General features: G+C 42.0%; 1 protein-coding gene across 1 annotated transcript in view; it reads left to right on the plus strand.

Moving 5' to 3' along the window:
• The window catches only part of kif3a (kinesin family member 3A), an 80,090-nt gene that overhangs the window by 41,810 nt on the left and 16,502 nt on the right, over positions 1 to 21,778 (plus strand). The gene's annotated exons all lie outside the window — the stretch shown is intronic.

The following is a 21,778-nucleotide window of genomic DNA, read 5'->3' on the forward strand; positions in this document are numbered from 1 at the left end:
TTACGCAGCTTAATCCACTCTGCTCTGTTTTATTCTCACTTGTGCATTCAAATCACATTCACCCACTTTCTATAGCTTTTACTGATTCATACGCTACTTAAAATCCTAAGCTATGATGAAATCATCTGCAAAATATTTTGATCGAGTGCTGCAGAGTTTTGCAGAACTGATGCCCATTACACTAACATGGGGGAACCTTATTTGTGTAGCACTTTTAACAAACGACATTATCATGTGCTATTCACAGTCCTGTTATGTTTTCTAACCTTGAAATTAAATTGCACAGCTGTTTCTAAACATCATGATCCACCGGTGGTGTTGTATAGATGCCTATTATTGTTTATAAAGGTTTTTGGTTCCCATCAGTAGTGTTTTACGTAATAAAAGTGAGTTGCAAGCAGTGTGGACTGGATGGAAGGTCATTTACGCTTCATAGCCAGTGTAAATTCTGTTACAGGCACATTGGCACACAGTCCTCCCATATGGTCATGATAACTCTCCCTGTCTTTCAAATTGTGCACCAACTTCAGGGCACTGCCAATGCACAGAGCAAGGGCAAAGAGAGAAATGGGGATATGGAGAATAGAGGTGCAGAGAAAGAGTTAACAGCAAACCAGTGAAGGTACATAGCTGAATGAATGTATTTTAGTCAAGACCACAGAGCCAGCATCACATCACTGCCAGGCATCAAAAATTTCACCCTGTCAGTAACTGTAACAGTTTCCACCTTTCATCTGCCAATTGCTGAGTCACACTGGCACCACAGACTGACTGTTGCATACATGCAAGCTCTTCTTTACGTCATAGGTTTAGTGCTGTACACATAAAAGCGCTATGTGAGTGACTTGCGTTTTTTTTTTTTTTAATTCGTCACATGCACACTTCAAGCACTTCCTCTGCATTTAACCCATCTGAAGCAGTGATCACACACACACCCAGAGCAGTGGGCAGCCCAGAGCGCCTGGGGAGCAATCAGGGGTCAGGTACCTTGCTCAAGGGCACCTCAGCCCAAGGCCACCCCATGTCAACCTAACTGCATGTCTTTGGATTGTGGGGGAAACCGGAGCACCCGGAGGAAACCCACACAGACACGGGGAGAAACACACGCAGACACGGGGAGAACCCTCGCCGGCCGCTGGGTTCGAACACGGAACCTTCTTGCTGTGAGGCGACCGTGCTAACCGCTACACCACCGTGCCGCCCAAGTTTTGAATCCAAAGTTGCTTGATCCAAGTTAACAGTGTTCAAGATAACATATATTTATATATATCCAGTGCTGAGCGTAAATGAGTGCACCCCCTTTGAAAAGTAACATTTTAAACAATATCTCAGTGAACACAATTTCCAAAATATGTTGACAAGACAAAGTTTAATATAACATCTGTTTAACTTATAACGTGAAAGTAAGGTTAATAATATAAACTTAGATTGCACATTTTTTTCAGTTTTACTCAAATTAGGGTGGTGCAAAAATGAGTACACCCCACAACAAAAACTACTACATCTAGTAGCCTCCATGATTTTTAATGACAGCACCAAGTCTTCTAGGCATGGAATGAACAAGTTGGCGACATTTTGCAACATCAATCTTTTTCCATTCTTCAACAATGACCTCTTTTAGTGACTGGATGCTGGATGGAGAGTGATGCTCAACTTGCCTCTTCAGAATTCCCCAAAGAAAATAATTTCTTTACACCACAAACGTGAAGGCTACAAGATCATCAGCAAAGCTTTACTTATCAGTCAGAATACTGTAGCAAATGTGGTGCAAAAATTTAAGAAAGCTGGAACTACAACCATCTCACAGAGACGTCCAGGTCGTCCACGGAAGTTAACAGCTCGACAGGAGCATCTTCTGATGAGAAGGGTTGAAGAAAATCGGCATGCAAGCTCACTGCAGTTATCTAAAGAAGTAGAAAGCCAAACTGGGGTGACTATTTCCCGTGACACAATACAGCGTACACTGCAGAGGAATGGCATGCATGGATGCCATCCACGAAAGAAGCCTCTCCTAAAGCCCAGGCACAAAAAAGCCCGCCTAGAGTTTGCCAGGGCCCATGCTGACAAAGATGAAGACTACTGGGACTCTAGACTCTGGAGTGATGAGACCAAGATAAATGTTTTTGGAACTGATGGCTTCAAAACTGTATGGTGTCGCAAAGGTGAGGAATACAAAGAAAACTACATGGTGCCTACAGTGAAACATGGTGGTGGCAGTGTTCTTATGTGGGGCTGCATGAGTGCTGCTGGTGTCGGGGAGCTGCATTTCATTGATGGCATCATGAATTCACAGATGTATTGCTCTATACTGAAAGAGAAGATGCTACCATCACTCCGTGCCCTTGGTCGTCGTGCACTTTTCCAACATGACTAAACACACATCTAAGGCCACTGTTAGATTTCTGAAGAAGAACAGGGTGAAAGTGATTCATTGGCCAAGTATGTCTCCTGATCTGAACCCAATTGAACACCTATGGGGAATTCTGAAGAGACAAGTTGAACATCACTCTCCATCCAGCATCCAGTCACTAAAAGAGGTCATTGTTGAAGAATGGAAAAAGACTGATGTTGCACAATGTCGCCAACTTGTTCATTCCATGCCTAGAAGACTTGGTGCTGTCATTAAAAATCATGGAGGCCATACAAAGTACTAGATGTAGTTTTTGTTGTGGGGTGTACTCATTTTTGCACCACCCTGATTTGAGTAAAACTGAAAAAATGTGTAATCTAAGTTATATTATTAACCTTACTTTCACGTTATAAGTTAAACCCAGCCACGTTTCATCTTCAATGCCCTTGCTGATGGAAGGAGGTTTTCACTCAAAATCTCACGATACATGGCCCCATTCATTCTTTCCTTTACACGGATCAGTCGTCCTGGTCCCTTTGCAGAAAAACAGCCCCAAAGCATGATGTTTCCACCCCCATGCTTCACAGTAGGTATGGTGTTCTTTGGATGCAACTCAGCATTCTTTCTCCTCCAAACACGACAAGTTGAGTTTTTACCAAAAAGTTCTATTTTGGTTTCATCTGACCATATGACATTCTCCCAAGCCTCTTCTGGATCATCCAATTGCTCTCTAGCAAACTTCAGACGGGCCTGGACATGTACTGGCTTAAGCAGGGGGACACGTCTGGCACTGCAGGATTTGAGTCCCTGGCGGCGTAGTGTGTTACTGATGGTAGCCTTTGTTACTTTGGTCCCAGCTCTCTGCAGGTCATTCACTAGGTCCCCCGTGTGGTTCTGGGATTTTTGCTCACCGTTCTTGTGATCATTTTGACCCAACGGGGTGAGATCTTGCGTGGAGCCCCAGATCGAGGGAGATTATCAGTGGTCTTGTATTTCCATTTTCTAATAATTGCTTCCACAGTTGATTTCTTCACACCAAGCTGCTTACCTATTGCAGATTCAGTCTTCCCAGCCTGGTGCAGGTCTACAGTTTTGTTTCTGGTGTCCTTTGACAGCTCTTTGGTCTTGGCCATAGTGGAGTTTGGAGTGTGACTGTTTGAGGTTGTGGACAGGTGTCTTTTATACTGATAACGAGTTCAAACAGGTGCCATTAATACAGGTAACAAGTGGAGGACAGAGGGGCCTCTTAAAGAAGTTGTTACAGGTCTGTGAGAGCCAGAAATCTTGCTTGTTTGTAGGTGACCAAATACTTATTTTACCGAGGAATTTACCAATTAATTCATTAAAATCCTACAATGTGATTTCCTGGATTCTTTCCCCCCATTTTGTCTCTCATAGTTGAAGTATACCTATGATGAAAATTACAGGCCTCTCTCATCTTTTTAAGTGGGAGAACTTGCACAATTGGTGTCTGACTAAATACTTTTTTGCCCTGCTGTATCATTATGCTAATATGCAAAGGTAATGGTACAACTACTACAGCAAGCTTTAAGACCCATTTTTGGTCATTACACATTATATCCAGCTAGGAAGGTCATCGATTTGAGCCCTCATTTTAAAGCTAATTTTGTGATCAAGAGTTCTGAGTAATCTGCGAGTTATGAGTAATGTTAAACGTTTTGGTGTACTTCTAAATTTCATGAATAATTTCGTGCACCTTTCTCTCCCTGTGCCCTCATGAATCAGCACGGGCCCGGCCCGGTAGGACCGTGCCTCGGGACGTTATTCGCCCCGGCGCAAGCTCACCTCCGTGTCTTAAGTTTCCATATGATTCACTGATCCAGTCGGCCTTTAAAAATTCATAACTTGGCTACCGGAGGTCCCAGCGAAGCCAAATTTCGCCTGCACCTCCCTCTACACAATCCCCTGTGAATCGGCACAGGCATGGCCTGCTAGAACTGCGCCTCAAGACATTATTCACCACCACGCAAGCCAGGGCTCCAGGTGGACTTTAAAAATTCATACCTCACCCAGGGAAGCTCACAGTTGGCCAACTTTTTGCATTGCATTTCTGTGTGGTACACTGGGGAAACTGATTTGCAGTTCTTCAAAATTGGGTCACTTTTTGCGATGCAATACCGTCTATCTTGAACGCTGCAAGTTAATCTAGGTGTTTTTTTTTTTTTTTTTAAAGCTTTAAGTAAATTGTAATTATTAAACAGTAGTCCTATTGACTACACGCTGTCTTTCTTTGCCCTGCGACCTTCATGTCCTATGTCTTCTGCAGCTGGTTTGCATGGCCAATAGCAAACTTCTCTTCAAGTGCTAGTAAACTTCAGTTTAAAACAAACAACAACAAAAAAAAATTCTTTCAGTTATTGGTCAGTGCTAGGAATTGTACCTGCATAGTATAGTAGGGGTGTAACACGATGCACTTATCCATGTCTGTATCTGTTGATTGGTCAATTTATTTTTAAAGCAAAACAAAAGCTAATACTGTGCCGCCTTTTTTTTTTTTTTTTTTAGAAGAGGAAGCCTTTATGTACACTCGAGCACAGTGAAATTCCTCGTCTGCATTTAACCCATCTGAAGCAGTGAGCAACAAGCACACACACATACCCAGAGCAGTGGGCAGCTATGCTACAGAACCCGGGGGAGCAGTTGGGGTTCGGTGCCTTGTTCAAGGGCCATGATACAGAGGGAGGGGAAAGTGTTATCCATTCACTCAACTCCCCTCACATTTTTCTTGCCGGTCCTGGGAATCAAACCGGTGACCCTTTGGGCCCAAGGCTGCTTCTCTAACCTTCAGGCCATGGCTGTTCCATATTAGTTATTAAACTGATAAGAACAGACACTGCATACCTGTGTGGGGTATTTTTGTATCTGTTGAGGACCTGTTTGGTTCAATCTGAATCATGTTCAGTTACACCCCTGTTGCACTGACACAAAACGGGTATCCCTGTAACACCATGGACTGAGTGGACAGTCAACTAAAATGAGAACACTTAACATATTATCAGATGAATCTTTAAATCTGGGTCAGTTGCAGCCATTATTAGGGGGTAGTGGTTTTCTGTAATCGCAGAAAGCGAACGGAATTGGCGGAATCCGCTCACTCAAGCGGAAATGCCTGTTTTTGATCCTTCCTAAATCTAACACCCCTTATTTTGGGGGAAAAATACACAACAACAAAATCAATATTGTTTGTTCTGTTTTGGACAACCAATAACTAATTTACATCGTATTTTTAAGTTTCATGCGTACATAGTGGGATCTCAATGCTCTTCTGGTCTTTTTACATTGAGTTAAAATCGTGTGGACACTTGGACATCTCTCTTTTTACAGTATTTGTGCATATTCTCAATTTACTTAGTAATTGCAGCAACTGGAAACATCAGATGTAAGTGATTTAATCACAACTTTATGCATATCAGGTGTCCTACTTTCATTTTGACAGTGGTAATTTGCGTCGCAACTATTACGGCTGTTCCGTTCACCCCCAAAGTAAAATGTAAAACTCGAACGAAAACTTCAAATTCTTCTCATGTCCTTCTCTAAAAAGCAAACATCATCGATATTTGGTAGATTAGCCTAATTAGGCTCTTGTAAACATAACCTCTGTATCAATCAAAGATTTCTTTCTAGAAATTGATGCAGTCTTGGCAGCTACTCACATCACGCGATCGTGACATTATGTTATGTTTTTCACCCTGTTTATCAGTCGGATTAAAACAGTTTGATGGAAAGTGTGAAATAGAAACCCAATAGATCTATACTGATATGAAAAGTGCAGTGGCACTAGTCAGCCTGGAAATGGAAGATTTGTCATTATTGTGCTCCGAACAATTCTGCAGTGGTTGGCTTTTCTCTTATGTAGGGGAGGGGTTTTAATTGGAACATTCGTAGTTCGGCTACCTTATAGTGAATGCCATTGAAATTTGTGTAACTTAATTTTGGGGAAAAAAAAAATACAGCAATAGCTTATCAATAGGGCGGCACGGTGGTGTAGTGGTTAGCGCTGTCGCCTCACAGCAAGAAGGTCCTGGGTTCGAGCCCCGGGGCCGGCGAGGGCCTTTCTGTGTGGAGTTTGCATGTTCTCCCCGTGTCCGCGTGGGTTTCCTCCGGGTGCTCCGGTTTCCCCCACAGTCCAAAGACATGCAGGTTAGGTTAACTGGTGACTCTAAATTGACCGTAGGTGTGAATGTGAGTGCGAATGGTTGTCTGTGTCTATGTGTCAGCCCTGTGATGACCTGGCGACTTGTCCAGGGTGTACCCCGCCTTTCGCCCGTAGTCAGTTGGGATAGGCTCCAGCTTGCCTGCGACCCTGTAGAAGGATAAAGCGGCTAGAGATAATGAGATGAGATGAGATGAGCTTATCAATAGAATTCACAGGCCTAAATAGTATTAATAGAAAGAGTTTTGTAGAATAATATCAGAAAGTTTCAGAGAGCCGTGTCACGCACCGGTTGTCAAAGTGCTTTGTACCATGAACTAGCTCCAACAGACACTTTCAAACGCCGACTGCAAAACTCCCTTTTGATTTAGGGTGTTTTCACACCTGGTCCCCTTTAAAGGAACCAGACTCATGCCATGTACACACGTAGCCGGGTATTTTTAAAACCGAACATTTTCCCCCCCCTCCGTTTATAAAAATGTTTTATCCACACCACCTCGTCTTCGAAAAAAATCCCTTCCACACATAACCGAACATCTGCGTTTTCAATCACATTCATAAGCATTCCAAACCTGTAGATGGTTATTTCCCCAAATCCTACCCCCTAATCACATCGCCTGTGCTCTTGGAGCAGTAGTTGGGCTTCTAAAATTAAACATGTAAATAGCACCTGCACAATAATTAACGCTTTCAAGGCACTCCTCCGATCCATTACTCTTTAGCTAGCCGCACACTACACCGATTTTCAGCGTACCGAGCCAACTGAAGTCGCGAGTCAGGCGTAAAGACTAGTTTTCGATGGTACCGACTCATCTCACAGCCGATTCGAAAAACTAATCGGGAGCCAGACTGATCGGCGAGAGTCGCTAGCAATAGCCAATCATATCTTTCGCATATAACACGTGACATCATTAAACACAATTTCTAGCGCAAGAAATACGTGTTGGTAGCACCTAATGCAGGTATATACTGTAATTCCATAGACTGAAGCTTTATCCATAGACACAGTGGGCTGGAAAGCCACTCTGCTCAAGTTGTGTGGCTGAATTCCAAATCGCTTTAACTCCCCTATATAAGTGCACTATTTAAGGTTGGGAATAATAGCTCATGCAGCCTAGATAGTGCGCTACATATTCCGTGTTGTGTCATTTGTAATTCAGCCTGTAGCATCTTCAAGTGTTGGATTTAACAGTAACTATATCCAATAGCCAATCACAAAGCTATTAAGTTGTCACGTGTCGCTTCAATCGCGACTGCACTCGTCAACAGTCGGGGGATATGTGCGTGCCCTGTCGGGAGTCGGCTCTGAAATGGGTCGGTTCGGTACCGCGTGGATCGCCGTGGTGTGCGGCTAGCTTAAGTCCATGCTTAATCTGGCTTCTGCAGTAAACAAAGGTCACACGTTTGACGTCAGGGCAGATTTGTTGTCATTTTTTTGGCGCAGATTGTGACGTTCTAAAACGCAAAACTCCGGTTATCTCTGTCTACACGAAAAGGCATACACGGAGTTTTCAAAAATCTTCACTTTGCCCGGAGTTTTTTTTAAATATTCGTTTTTGATGTGTTTTCATGTGGATGACAGGCCAAAACGTAGAAAAATATCTTCGATTTAGCAGATACCCGGCTACGTGTGGACGGGGTCTCAGTCCTCTTTAAGTGGACCAAAAAGTGGACCAGCAGAAAAAGAACTCAGTTCTTTTTGTGTTCACACTGTGAATTTATTACAAAGAGGACTGGGTTCTCTTTCTGGTCCAGTTAAGCTTTGATGGGGCCTCAGTCCTCTTTCTGTTCACACCAGGTCCTTTAGAGCCCCCAGACCCCCAGTGCACGGAATTCTGGGTAGTTTTCTCTTGAATCAAAATGTCTGCTGCCATGCTTGCCCTGCTGTATTCTTTGATCAAAATAGTGCGGATTAAGGAAAATAAATTTATTATATTTTATATATATATATATATATATATATATATATATATATATATATATATATAGGGCGGCACGGTGGTGTAGTGGTTAGCGCTGTCGCCTCACAGCAAGAAGGTCCTGGGTTTGAGCCCTGTGGCCGGCGAGGGCCTTTCTGTGCGGAGTTTGCATGTTCTCCCCGTGTCCGCGTGGGTTTCCTCCGGGTGCTCCGGTTTCCCCCACAGTCCAAAGACATGCAGGTTAGGTTAACTGGTGACTCTAAATTGACCGTAGGTGTGAATGTGAGTGTGAATGGTTGTCTGTGTCTATGTGTCAGCCCTGTGATGACCTGGCGACTTGTCCAGGGTGTACCCTGCCTTTCGCCCATAGTCAGCTGGGATAGGCTCCAGCTTGCCTGCGACCCTGTAGAAGGATAAAGCGGCTAGAGATAATGAGATGAGATATATATATATATATATATATATATATATATATATATATATATATAAATATAGTTATATTATTGTGGCCGACTCATCAGTCAGTAAGTTCAGAGAACTGTAAAGCGGCTGTGGTAAGTTCCAAAAGGAAGTTGAGTTTCCCTGTTACAGTCACGTGACCAACTACGGCAAACGAAGAAGGTTAAACTGCAGTGAAAAAGGCGAAGTGAACCCGGTGCGCTTTTTGTTCACAATGCGCAGATTAGGCGAACCGTACCGTTGATTTTTAGCGAACCGTACTGAGACCACCTCCTGAGGTGGTCTCAGTTCGGTTCGCTTTAAAGGGGTCTGGGTACGGTTGGAGTGTTCACATATGCGCAAAAAATGCTGAGTCATCGATCTGAGTTCGGTTAGATGGCTGAAAGGGACCAAGTGTGAAAACACCCTTAGATGGGCTTTAGGCCTGTTGTTTTAAAGCTGTGAGACTTTTAATTGTTTTCCCCATGTCGTACAATAACTGACAATTTCATAATTTTAATTCTTGTGCGTAAATCCTATTTCCTTTGTTGTGCGATAACTGGAGTGTTAAATTTATTGAATGCTGTCTATTAGCTTGTGTGTGGTTTTTTTTTAAGAAGCAGAATTAGCCATTTTACGAAGCAGAAAATCACCACCCCGACATTGAAAAAAATCCTTTCAATTATTTTTGCTCTATCATGCATCTACTCTTTTTCGCTCCTCTCTGAGTTTCTGCCTTTTCTGCAGACGCAACGCGTGTGTGTTTTGCAATCATGCTTGTCCCTGATTTAGCATCTACACTTTTAAAAAGACCTCTTTAATATACATTTGAGGCCAGATGTTTACCTACACCTAGGTTAAAGACATGCATCTCAATTTTTCACAACTCCAGACATTTCACGTTACTGTTCATTTCTTATGTTATGCCAACTAGCGCATCTGCTTTCTTTCCAGGGCTCGACATTAGCACTTGCCCGATGGCCCGCCGGTGTTTATGTCTTTCGGGCCAGTTCAGGCCACTACATTTGGCCAAACAGTGGCCCGGGCGGGCCAGTATGTTTTCGATACAAATTAAATTTTATTACTCATATTTTACCTAGAATTGTGAAGAAATTGTTCGTAAAATGCACCTTTTCGATACGAGGTCCGCTGTCTTTGTTTACGTCACGCTCCGCTCCGCGGCAGGAGTGTGTCGTCTTCGTGCATCGTCGGAGATGTTCGGCGCTGTTCGGAAGCGTCATTTTGGTCGAGCGCCAGATCGAGGAGAGAAGGGCTGAGTTTACCAAAGTCTCAGATGACCATCGGGACACACTTAGTGACACCATTGCAGCAGGATGTGCACGCATTCAGGGCTCGACATTAACGGTTGTCCGCTTGTCCGGGACAAGTGAGACTTTATGTCGGACAAGTTCATCGTCTCCGTTACATATCATCGTTCGGGTTACATATCAAATTTATCCGTTTATTCACATGATTTCCGAAGCATCTCACTTGACATATTGTTTTGATGAATCGCCGGATGTTTCTATTCGGAAAGAGCGATGTGCGCATGCGCAATATTCCACTTGCGAAACCGGCCAATACCGCTTCATGTATTTGAGCTGAAAAGTAAACGGTTGTTTATGATTGGTTTTAATCGTGTCATACACGTGGATTTGTTGACATTTCTGTTGGCGGGATCATTATTCAACTGTATATTTACGTTGAGTATGTGGTAATTTCCAAATCTTTGAATTGTTGTCGATGGTGTTTGTTATATAGTCGAGCATGTGGCGGGGTGTGCTGGGATTGGAATGTGTGCCTGCATGCGTGTGGATTGACAGGGAGTGAGGTAGGAGCGGGGAAAATTATCTATGAAATACCAAGCTGTCAAATGGCTGCTAATTAGGTTACCGACTGTATTAATTAACTAATTAGTAATGGGAGTTTAGGGATTTGAAACAGGGCTCTATAATTTAGATATAAATTATGGATTATTTGAAATTATATTTTTTTGACCATTAAATACCATACAGGAGCTACACTGAATAATTAGACAACAACAATTAATCAGTGGAGGATATATATTCAAAATTAATAATTTAAAAATGAAAAAAAAAAATATATATATATATATATATATATATATATATATATATATATATATAATTTTAATTTTTTGGTTTTCAATTTCTCAAAATAAATTAATGATTGATGGAGTCCAATTGATGGAGCAGAACTCAAGGGTTGATAGATGAAGATGAATAGAAACTTTATTTGTATCCATTCATCTGTGAGTCAATAGAGGTGTGGAGGTTTTCATAACAAGATGTATTATCTTGTCATTTGATAACTAGATTTCAGTGTATAATAATCAGTGATTTACAGTATTAATCAGTCAATTTTGTTATCAGTTGTTTTTATTTGTAGCATTGTTATTTGTTTCTCTTGTCCAAACTAGTGATATCTCATCAAGTCATACATTTTATGATATTACGTTTTGTGATATTTGTTACTGAACTGCAGAGTACTGATCTGTGTATATATAATGGTTAGTGTTTCTGGATCTCATAGTATAGTTATTTTGTTCTTAATTTTATGTTCATAATTTCTATTCTATTGGGATATATTGCTTCTGGACTTCAGCATAATAATTGGTGAATTATGGTATCAATCAGTCTGTTTTACTATATTTTTGAACTTTTGCCTCAGTATATCAAGTATTGATTACTTTTGATTCATATATATTATGCATATGTTGTGAATTCGGAAACAAATGCCATAAAGATTGGGTTACAGATAGTTTGTGGGTTTTTTTTTTCCTCAAATATTAATTCGGACAAGTCAACTTCACATTCGGACAAGTAAATTTCCTTTCAACTTGCCCGACAGGACAAGTGGTTTCAAAAGTTAACGTAGAGCCCTGGCATTTTAGATGAGAGTGTGGAAGAGGAAAGCTATTGCACTAAACTATAAACCTTAAATTGACTTTATTGCTATTCCAGTGCAGTGCACATTTTCAGAAGCAAAAACATTCTATATATTTATTTCAATTTGATTTGACTGTTTTTGAGTCCAAATCAAGTTTATTTGTATAGCGCTTTTAACAATAAACATTGTCGCAAAGCAGCTTTACAGAATTTGAACGACTTAAAACATGAGCTAATTTTATCCCTAATCTATCCCCAATGAGTAAGCCTGTGGCGACGGTGGCAAGGAAAAACTCCCTCAGACGACATGAGGAAGAAACCTCGAGAGGAACCAGACTCAAAAGGGAACCCATCCTCATTTGGGCAACAACAGACAGCCTGACTATAATATTAACAGTTTTAACAGGTATAACCCTCAACTGTCCTCATGGGGCCGTCCTTCACAGGAGCGGTGTGATAAAACTCCGACCAGACACAGGGCACCAGGATGGATCAAGCAGGTCCGAGGGGCAGAAGAGGCCAGCATCTCAATCCCAGGATCAACATGTAACTCAGAGGGACAGATTGGGGGGGGGAGAGAGAGAAAGAAAACACATGTTGTTAGGTATGCCCTAAAAATGACAAATATTAAATCTGTGTGGTAGGCTCGCAGAGACGAGAGTCTTTACATCAGGCATAACACACAACAATGGCATGTTAATATGGTAAAAAATATCATGACCTGCTCTGGCTGGATGCTTGATTGGGTGATGGGAGCACACTCCTCAGCAATGATGAGATGCAGATGGGACCCTTAGGGCTGGCCAAGACAATTCAGTTACATTTCACCGGGTCTGGGACATGCGACAGAATGTCTGACGGCCGATTCCCTGCAGGCTACGATAGCCAGTCGAGGTCTCCACCCTCTCCACCAAAAGATTTCCTGTTGACTCCATGTAACTCAGAGGGACAGATTTGGGGTGGGGGGGAGGGAAAGAAAACACAAGTTGTTAGGTATGCCCAATGTCACCTGAATAAGTAGGAGCAGTATACATATTGCACCGAGTACAAGCAGGGACTCCGGCAACTAACTATGACAGCATAACTAAAAGAAGAGAGCCAGAAGGTAACACAGGCATGAGGGAGCCCCGGGACATAAAGCAGCCAGCCACTACACCGTCAACAAACTCGAGTGAGCAAGCGAGTGGGGACTGACAGCATCCATACATCCCAGTTTACCAAAACACTCTATGTCTGAGGACCCTCCAGATCTACTCCTTTACCTCATAAACACCATTAACACAAGGCTTGACTAAACAGATATGTTTTCAGCCTAGACTTAAACGCTGAGACTGTGTCTGATTCCCGAACATTACTTGGAAGGCTGTTCCATAACTGTGGGGCTTTGTAAGAAAAGGCTCCGCCCCCTGATGTAGCCTTCACTATACGCGGTACCAGCAGATAGCCTGCACCTTTTGATCTAAGTAGGCGTGGCAGGTCATAGAGGAGCAGAAGTTCACTCAGGTACTGTGGTGCGAGACCATTCAGTGCTTTAAAGGTCAATAGTAGTATTTTATAATCAATACGAAATTTGATTGGGAGCCAATGCAGTGTGGATAAGACAGGGGTGATGTGGTCATATTTTCTAGTTCTAGTAAGGACTCTTGCTGCTGCATTTTGAACTAACTGGAGCTTGTTTATGCACTTATTGGAACATCCAGACAGTAAGGCATTACAATAATCCAACCTGGAGGTAACGAAAGCATGGACTAGTTTTTCTGCATCATGCAATGACATTAAATTTCTTATCTTTGCAATATTTCTGAGATGAAAGAAAGCTATCCGGGTGATGTTATCAATGTGAGTTTCGAATGAAAGACTGGGGTCAATAATCACTCCGAGGTCTTTTACTGCTGCACGTGAAGAAACAGAAAGGCCATCCAGAGTCACTGTGTAATCAGAAAACTTCTAGCTGTATGTGGTCCTAGCACAAGTACTTCAGTCTTGTCAGAGTTAAGCAGAAGGAAATTAATAAGCATCCAGTGTCTAATGTCCTTAACACATTCCTCAATTCTATTAAGCTGGTGTCTCTCATCAGGTTTTGCAGAGACATACAACTGTGTGTCATCAGCATAACAGTGGAAACTAATACAATGTTTACGAATAATATCGCCCAGAGGTAACATATATAGAGAAAAAAAGCAGTGGACCCAAGACAGAACCTTGTGGAACACCAAACTTTACCTCGGTACATCTAGAAATATCACCATTTATATCAACATACTGATAACGATCAGTTAGATAAGACCTGAGCCAGGAGAGGGCCGTTCCCTTAACTCCCACAACATTTTCTAGTCTATCCAGAAGAATGGAATGATCAATGGTATCAAATGCTGCACTAAGGTCAAGCAACACAAGTAGCGAGACACAGCCCTGATCAGATGCCAACAGTAGGTCGTTTACTACTTTAACCAGTGCTGTCTCTGTGCTGTGATGAGGTCTAAATCCTGACTGATACATTTCATGGATGTTATTCCTATGTAAATATGAGCATAACTGCTGTGCCACAGCTTTTTCAAGGATTTTGGAGATAAAGGGGAGGTTTGATATTGGCCGATAATTGGACAGCTGACAGGGATCAATATCAGATTTTTTAATCAGGGGTTTGATAACTGCTAGTTTAAAGGATTTGGGTACATAGCCAATCATAAGAGAAGAATTCATTTTTAGAAGCGGTTCAATTACTCCAGGCATTATCTGTTTGAATAGATGTGTCGGTAAGGGATCTAGTACGCAAGTTGAGGCTTTTGATGTAGAGATTAATGAAAGTAATTCAGTTTCTTTTAGGGGAGTAAAACATTTTAACTGATGATCTGATAGTTATGTTGTTAACTACAAGGTCACTTTCATCACTTTCATTGTCTAACCTTAAATTAGTAGTTTGAATTTTTTGTCGGATATTCTCAATTTTGTCATTAAAAAAATTCATGAAGTCGTTGCTACTACATACTGCAGGTGTGCATGTGTTGATAGTGGACTTCTTCCTTGTTAATTTTGCTACAGTATTAAATAGGAATCTAGGATTATTTTTGTTATCTTCTATTAGGGAGGAGAAATATGTTGCTCTCGCAGCACTAAGAGCTTTTCTATACTTCAGGAAGCTCTCCTTCCAAGCTAATTTGAACACTACCAATTTTGTTTGACGCCATTTACGTTCCAATTTTCGAGTGGTCTGTTTTAATGTGCGAGTGTCATCATTATACCAGGGTGCTAATTTTTTGTCTCTGACCATTTTCCTTTTTAGAGGAGCTACATTATCTAAGGTATGGCGGAATGTTGACTCTAAGCATTCAGTTGCCTGATCAAGTTCTGCAGGGGCTGATAGTAACCCAATCAAAGTTGACAACTCTGGGAGATCATTTATAAAGCTCTGAGCAGTAGTTGACGTGAAAGTACGTTTAATACAGTAGCATGGTGAGGTGCATATATTATTACTCAGACATATCTTGAATGAGATGAGACAATGATCTGAGATAACTTCAGACTGTGGAAGTATGACTATATTATCTACGTTTAATCTGAATGTTAGTATTAGATCAAGGGTGTGACCACTATTATGGGTCAGTCCTATGACATTCTGCTTAATCCCGACTGAGTCTAAGATGGACACAAACGCTGTTTTTAAAGGGTCTTCTGGGTTATCGAAGTGAATATTAAAATCTCCGATAACTAAATCTTTGTCTAAGGAAATAACCAGATCTGAGATAAAATCGGCAAATTCAGAAAGAAACTCAGAATATGGCCCCGGGGGCCTGTAAATAATAAGCAATGGAATTAACTGGGTAGACTTATTTTTCGAGGCTACATACATTATATGAGTATGAAGAACTTCAAATGTATTAAATTTATAACCAGGTTTTTGTGTTACACCTAGATAATCGTTATAAATAACCACAACCCCTCCTCCTCTGCCAGTTAGACGAGGCTGGTGTATATAACTGTGTCCAGGAGGACTCGCTTCATTTAATGCTATATATTCATTTGGCTTAATCCATGTTTCTGTTAAACAAAGTACATTAAACTCCTGATCAGTAATGAGTTCATTAACCATTAGCGCTTTAGATGTAAGAGATCTAATATTTAATAGCCCCACCTTTAGATCAAAGGTGCTGGCAGCAGCTGTACAGTCAGTATGATCTAATTTTATATTGATTAGGTTACTGGAACAAACTCTGAAAATTTCTACCTTTTTGTTGAGCTCGGGGAACAGACACAGTCTCGATGTAGTGGACCCTGAGTGACGACTCTGTGCAGCTAGCAGACAGTCGGTTTAGCCTGTTCGTCTGCTCTCTGGATTGTCAGAAATTAACTAGGCCTGTTCTGAGACTATGACCTATGCTGCAGGAAATGAGAGCAGCACCTTCCCGAGTGGGATGGATACCGTCCCGCCCTAACAGGCCAGCAGTGCCCTCAAAATTAGCCCAATTATCTATAAAGCCCACACTGTTTTCAGAGCACCACCTGGACAGCCAGCAGTTCAGCGACCATAACCTGCTGTAAGCTACATCGCCACGCCGCATTGGGATGGGGCCAGAGCATACTACAGCATCGGACATCGCCTTCGCTAATTTAAACACCTCTACAAAGTTACTCTTAGTAACCTCAGACTGACGAAGGCGTACATCATTAGCTCCTGCATGGATAACTATCTTTGAGAATCTGTGCTTGCCTAGGACCCTAAGATTACCTGCTATGTCCGGCACCCTGGCTCCCGGTATACACCTGACTAAAGCTGCTGGTGCCCCTAAAGGCTGAGCTAATTTCACGTGCCGTATGATAGAGTCCCCTATAACCAGAGCTCTTTCAGGTTTCTCAGTGGGTGCATCACTAAGGAGAGCAAACCTGTTCGACACGTGATGCGGAGAGGAGTGGTGCTCCCGTGGGCAAGCCTCAGTGGTAGCTTTGGCTCTACGCTTATGCCGCCGAGCCGTCACCCATTCGCCCCGCTGTAAGGGCTCTAATGCCGGAGTTGGGGGATTGCTAACTCCACCTAGGGTGTCCAGACTTTCCCTAACAGAAACTACACTGTTCTCACGCTCACTAACCTGCTCTAAAGCCTGGACACGCGCTTCTAGCACTGTAATCTTCTCCGTCAGAGAGCTAACTAATCTGCACTTATCACAAGTAAAGCTAATAAAGCTATCGCTAGTGACGGAGGAAGAATGACTAAACATCCTGCACTCAGCACACTGAACAGGCTGAAGGTGTGCCATGATGAAAAGATTCACGTACCTTAAATGAAGATCTGTTGATATTAAAGCAGATCAGATGTGGATGGCCTCCGCTTGTGGTCTTTACACAGGAGGAGAGAAAAAGAAAGCTTCCGGTCTTGGCGTTCTTCCGAAAAAAGAAAGAGAAAAAAACGGGAAAAAAAAAACGGAAAAAGGAAAGCGAAAGTGAAAAGTACAAAAATGAAAGCGACAGTACAATAAAAATGAAGAGGATACTGGAAATTTATTTGTAGGAAAAAAGTTAAAAAAGGATTAGTAATTAACGCCGGCACTCGCGGGAAAAAAGGACTCGGCACGAACAACTCAGGAAGCAGGAAGTGCGTAAACCAGGAAGTCCTGACTTCCATTGCTGGTAATGTGGACTGAGTTACTGTCTTTTGTCAGTATTGTTTTCAGGTACAAAATCAAAATATAAGTTGTAATAATCTTGAGAAGGCTCTTTTTAATTTTAGGGGGCGGTCATTATTTATGGGGGATGGGGGGCTATGAATTTATGGGGGGGTCATGAAAAAGTGACACTACTTTGTACAGAGATGAGGAGATTATTGCCTCCTACAATGATGTGGCTTGGGGATATTCTGCAAAAATTTTCAGCCTCGCTGCGCTCGGCAACAACATATACCCCTAAAATCTACTTTTCTAGCCAAAAATCAATGACATAGTGTATTATGAACTGTATGAAATGTGGTGGCCTGAATGTGGGTACTGCACGCATTCGGGCCACCACATTTTCCATTTGGGCCAGTAACTTTTCAATTCCACTGGCCCAGTGGGCCACCAGTGGTAAATGCTTAATGTCTAGGCCTGCTTTCCATAAGGGATAATTTAAAAATAATAGCTAGGAGGCTGGGCGGCACGGTGGTGTAGTGGTTAGCGCTGTCGCCTCACAGCAAGAAGGTCCTGGGTTCGAGCCCCGGGGCCGGCGAGGACCTTTCTGTGTGGAGTTTGCATGTTCTCCCCGTGTCCGCGTGGGTTTCCTCTGGGTGCTCCGGTTTCCCCCACAGTCCAAAGACATGCAGGTTAGGTTAACTGGTGACTCTAAATTGACCGTAGGTGTGAATGTGAGTGTGAATGGTTGTCTGTGTCTATGTGTTAGCCCTGTGATGACCTGGCGACTTGTCCAGGGTGTACCCCGCCTTTCGCCCGTAGTCAGCTGGGATAGGCTCCAGCTTGCCTGCGACCCTGTAGAAGGATAAAGCGGCTAGAGATAATGAGATGAGATGAGATGAGCTAGGAGGCTCATTTATTTCAGGTTCTATTTACTAGATCAGATTTTCAGTGGGTCAAAGGATTACATATATATATTTTGGCCCCTGAACTTGAATCAAATGCTTAGTTTAGTCTTCAGTACTTTGCGGGACATTAGTGCTCATTCCTCCTGACAGAACTGGTGTAACTCAGTCAGGTTTTTGGGCCTCCTGAGCTTTTTACAGTTCAGTCAACACATTTACTATGGGATTCAGGTCTGTGCTTTATGATGGCCACTCTACTATTTTCACTTTGTCTTTAAGCCATTTTATTACAACTTTGACAGTATGCTGGAAGACCCAGTTGGAAGCAGTTAAACATTCTGGTTGGTCTCATAAAGTGTGATGTGGCTTCAGTGTTTCTAGCTCATTCGCCATACTGGTGATGCTATAAAGGCACCCCACAACGTGGTGATGCCACTTCTATGCTTCAGTTGGGTTGGCGTTCTTCAGATTAAAAGCCTCACCTTTTTTCTTCTCTACATAGCACTGATTATTATGTCCAGTCAATTCAGTTTTTGTTTTGTCTGACCAGAGAAAAGTCCTCCAAAAGGCTGCTGATTGCATCAGTCTGGGGTGTTTATTTATTTATTTATTAAATTTAATTCAGGTCTTCTGAGTAGTGGCTTCTTAATTGCAAAACAGCTTTTCAGGCCATGGGGATGTAGGACTCTCTTATTTGGTACATGATGCCTCCAACTCCTTCAACAGATTCTTTGTTGTTGTCTGGGGGTTTGATTGAATTGTTTGAACCAAGGTTCTTTTATCCCTGAGAGTTAATTTGTGCCTCCTTCCTGAATGACGCAGTGTCTGTGTGGTCCCAAGAGTTATATATTTGCATTAGGGATGTTAACCGATGACCGTTTGACCAATGGTTGACCGAATCAACGTCAACCGATTTAATTTTTTTTTGGTTGTCGGTTAAAAAAAAAAAAATCAATCGTTTTGAAGCTGCCGATTTTGGAGCGGAGAACCTGGAATTCTGTGTTGTAAATGCTTGGGGCATGCCATGCGGTGTAAGGACGACAGCTGACAAATCAGAAACACCCATTAAGTCATGTCCCGCCCTCCCGTCCCAGTTGAAGACAGCTGCCACTCGGCGAAAGAAAAGTGTAGGCACAGGCTTTTTAGCTTACAAATTTCAGGGATGTAAACGGCGCGCCTTTTGGCGGATGCCGCCTTTTTCATGGCTGAATCGCGCAGATCCGATTTTTTTTTTTTTTTTTTTTTTAGGGGGGCGTTGGAGTGTCTGATTATCATTTCAAAGTAAATTCTGTATTAAAATTACTAAATAAGCAAATGCTGTTACAGTTCATGAAACATAGGAAGTATAAGTATGAGAAGAAAACAGTAAATCAGAAAGCTGCGCACGTTTGCGCGAAAGCTGCGCAAATGTGCGCAGCTTTCTGATTTACTGTTTTCTTCTCATACTTATACTACCTATGTTTCATGGACTGTAACGGCATTTGCTTATATACAGAATTTACTTTGCTGAAATTATAATCAGACACTCCAACGCCCCCCCCCCCCCCCCCCCCCCCCAAAAAAAAAATTGGATCTGCGTGATTCAGCCATGAAAAAGGCGGCATCTGCCAAAAGGCGCGCTGTTCTGTTTTTTTTAAATTATTATTAGAAGGCACATCGAGTTTAGTCCGGCCAGTGCATTCTGAAAGTATGTTTCGGTCTGTAGCCAACAATGCATGTTATTGCAGATCATATCTCTCCACACAAACTAAAGGCGCAGATGCCGACTTTTGGAGGGAAGGGGAGAGAATGAAATGACAGCGGTGTCTGGAGGGGGAGTGACAAACGCAGCTTTTATGTCTGTGAGCCAAGTCGGTGACGGCTTCAGAGCAACTTCAATACCATGCAGTAATGGCGTGTTAATATTGGTAACGGCATTATAACGATTGTAGCTAATTAATTAGATTACCCGGCGTTATAACAGCCTTTATTTTAACGCCATTATTCCCATCACTGAATGTTATGTACTTCTTCTAGCACTTGACTTTATTTTCAACGCCAACTGAAACTGTCTCTAAGCTGGAGCCATTTGTCCTCCGCTCCAATACAAACCCCTCGACATCAGTGCCGCGTTTGACTAAATGTTTCGCGCTGTAGAAAAGGTAATGTGAGTGGAGGGCAGTGAATGGGACTGAATGTGCAGATGCTCGTGGTTAGATTTAGAATAGATTCTAATAATTCCAATTCTAGAATTTTAAACTCATAGGTTAACCGACTGTAACCGGCTAATGAGGCTCGGTGGTCGGTCAAGATTTTTTTTAGTTTTCGCCATCCCTAATTTGCATACAGTTGTTTGTACAGAGGCTCATGGTAGTTTCAATTGTTTGGAAAATGCTCCTCAGGAGAAACCAGACTTGTGGAAGTCCACAAAGGTTTGGGTGAGTTGCTTGGATTTTCCTCCGGTATCAAAGACACTTAATTCCTGATTATGACAAATGGACAATATCAGAAGCTTCTAAAAGTTCATACAATTTCTGAGTCTTGGGCAATGTAAATCCACCTTGAATTCTGATCTAGTGAATTAAACCTGAAATAAATCGGGTTATTTATTTATTTATTTATTTTTAATTACGTCTGACAAAACACTGCTCAAAGGAAGGTCAGTTTTATAGCTTCTCTAAAGAGCTAAACTGTTTTCAGCTGTGCTAACATGATTGTACAAGGGTTTTCTAATCATCCATTAGCCTTCTGAGGCAATGAGCAAACACATTGTACCATTAGAACACTGGAGTGAGAGTTGCTGGAAATGGGTCTGGTTTTTGGGCCACCAAAAACCAGACATTTAGTAGAATTTAGCTAGAAGAGTCATTTACCACATTAGCAATGTATAGAGTGTATTTCTAATTAGTTTAAAGTGATCTTCATTGAAAAGAACAGTGCTTTTCTTTCCAAAATAAGGAAATTTCAAAGTGACCCCAAACTTTTGAACGGTAGTGTATGAGGCGAGTATAATTGATAACATGTATATATGCGATATTTACTGTATGGGCATGGTATCAGAAAGCAATTTTATTATAAGCAGTAGCCACATGTACCCATAGGGTACCGATTTTTTTTTTTTTTGAGATGCACTAGACTGCCCTAATTAACTTGCCAAAAGAAATGTATGGTAACATGAAATGTATAGATTGAATATTTTCAGCCTAGCTGTATACTTTTGGCTTTTTCTTTCCTCCTCAGTGCTGCCTGAATTTCTTTTTGACTCTAAATTCAAGATGGCTTTGGTGTGAAAGTCTTGTCAGCAACCCAACCTCCTCTCCTCTGTTAATCTAATGCACTGTGCATGTGATTGTGTATGTGCAGCCCCACACTTTTGACTTGTGACATTTATTAGATCATAGATCAAAAGTATTCTCAAACAGCCAAAACTGCTGTGCTGTCATTAACTATTAGGCTGAAAATGTGCTGAGGCCACATGTCAGTATGGAAGAATTATTGCTGAAAAGT

Source organism: Neoarius graeffei, chromosome 2 (genome assembly GCF_027579695.1).
Source record: "Neoarius graeffei isolate fNeoGra1 chromosome 2, fNeoGra1.pri, whole genome shotgun sequence".
Lineage (NCBI taxonomy): Eukaryota > Metazoa > Chordata > Actinopteri > Siluriformes > Ariidae > Neoarius > Neoarius graeffei.